Source organism: Protobothrops mucrosquamatus, unplaced genomic scaffold (genome assembly GCF_001527695.2).
Source record: "Protobothrops mucrosquamatus isolate PMUCROS unplaced genomic scaffold, P.Mucros_1.0 scaffold1933, whole genome shotgun sequence".
Taxonomy (NCBI): Eukaryota; Metazoa; Chordata; class Lepidosauria; order Squamata; family Viperidae; genus Protobothrops; species Protobothrops mucrosquamatus.
Window position 1 is genome coordinate 74,461 of NW_015388054.1, and position 2,018 is coordinate 76,478.

The 2,018-nt window shown below is 57.4% G+C and overlaps 1 protein-coding gene across 1 annotated transcript in view; it reads left to right on the forward strand.

The window, feature by feature from the left end:
- Positions 1 to 2,018, forward strand: part of LOC107294402 (sodium channel protein type 2 subunit alpha-like) — a 68,644-nt gene that overhangs the window by 52,628 nt on the left and 13,998 nt on the right. The gene's annotated exons all lie outside the window — the stretch shown is intronic.

The following is a 2,018-nucleotide window of genomic DNA, read 5'->3' on the forward strand; positions in this document are numbered from 1 at the left end:
GCCAGGCATCTGCCTCGCCGGTCCAAGAACGGGAGCCTGGTGGCTGCCCCTTCCACAACTCTTTCCGAAGGCTTCCCCGCCCCCGCCCCCACCGCTTCTAGGTAGGGAGAGGAGAGGCTCAGGCTGCGGTCATATTTTTGGTCTCCCCTGGCAAAGCAATCCTCAAGTTGCTGCTGTTCGGTGAGAAAACTTCTTCCCCGTCTTTCCTCAACCTGGTGCCCTCTGGGCGAGCTGGGAATATAATTCCCAGGACCTCCAGTATTATTCTGGAAGATGGGATCCTTAAGGTATCTTGTACAGGTCGGAGTTGTCCCCTCCCCCTCCGTTCTTAAATTTAATCACGGTTTAAGCAAGTAAACTTCTGGATCCTCCCGACAGAGTTATAAACCAATCCCAAGGGCTGCGTTCATATAGGCCCGCACTTATGTTTGGTCGGCCAGCGGGGGGTGGGAAAGGGCTCCTCGCGAGGGAAGAGGCTGCCAAAGCCGGGGGCGGTGAAGGGGGGGAGGGGCGGCAGAACAAAGCCCGGCTGGCCCAGAGATTTCCGAGGAAGACGGGCAGATGGCGAGGCAGAAGCGGGCCGCTCGCCCGCCGCAGCTCAGACATGCCTGCTACACATTCCTTCCTGCAACTACTCCTAATTCCTTCGTCGGCGTGTGCCGGCCCTGGAGAGCCTGCTCGCAGTCAGGCACACAGCCGATTTGGCTGGCACGTAAGGCCAGGGAGGGGGGGAAACCACCGCACCTCTGCCACCCGCCCCCGCTGTCCGGGCAGCCGGCTCCCCTCTGGGATGGGACCCGGGCAGTAGCAGGCCAGGGCCTCCGCAGCGCTCAGGGGCTTTTAAGAGGGAGGGGCAGTAGAGGCATCGCTCCCGGGCTGCTCCCTGGCAGCCGAGCTGGCCACGTGTCTCCCAGGGCCAGTCCATGGTGCCCCGGGCGCCTTCTGCTGCCTCCTGCCCCCCCACACACTTGGCCTTCCCGGGACCTCCGCCCATTTTCCCACGCCCACGCCTCCTTTCCCGCCGCCCAGCTCGCCCTCCTGCAGGATTTGGCGCTGGAAAGGCCGGCCGGCAGCTGGGGAGGCTGAGCGACCCCAGTGAGGGAGCCGCTCCCACCCCATGGCCGGCTGGCCAGGAATCCCATCCAGCTCGGTGGGGAGCTCGGGGGCCGCCTGACCGCCACAGGAGTGTCCACGTCAGCCGCCTCCTAGTGGGCCCGCTAATTGTGGGCTCCCGACTGGCTTCCTCTGTGAGTCAGGCACCCGGGCCTCCGCAGAGCCGCCTCTAGTTGCACCCCGCAAGGGCCCGACCGAGCCCCGGCCTGACCTTCGAAACGCAGTTTGCCCGAATTCTTTCTGAACTGTAAGCTGTCCAGAGTCACTGAAAGGGACAACCAGACATCTTGAGGGGAGAGGAAAGAGAGAGGGGAAAGAGAGAGAGGAAAGAAAGAAAGAAAGAAAGAAAGAAAGAAAGAAAGAAAGAAAGAAAGAAAGAAAGAAAGAAAGAAAGAAAGAAAGAAAGAAAGAAAGAAAGAAAGAAAGAGAGGAGAGAGGGAGAGGAAAGAGAGAAACGGAGGGGAAAGACAGAGAGGAAAGACAGAGAGAAAGAGGAAAGAGAGAGGGAGAGGAAAGAAAGAAAGAGGAAAGAGAAAGAGAGAGGAAAGAGAGAGGAAGAGGAAAGAGAAAGAGGAAAGAAAGAAAGACAGAAAGAGGAAGAGGAAGAGGAAAGACAGAAAGAGGAAGAGGAAGAGGAAAGGGAGAGAGGGGAAAGAGAGAGGAAAGAAAGAGAGAAAGAGGAAAGAGAAAGAGAGAGAGGAAAGAGAAAGGGGGAGAGGAGGGAGAGGAAAGAAAGAGAAAGGGGAGAGGAAAGGAAAAGGAAAGAGAGAAAGAGAGAGAAAGAGGAAAGAGAGAGCGAGAGGAAAGAGAAAGAGAGGGAGAGGAAAGAGAAAGAGAGAGGAAAGAAAGAGAGAGAGGAAAGAGAAAGAGGCAAGAAAGAGGGAGAGGAAAGAGAGAGAGGAAAG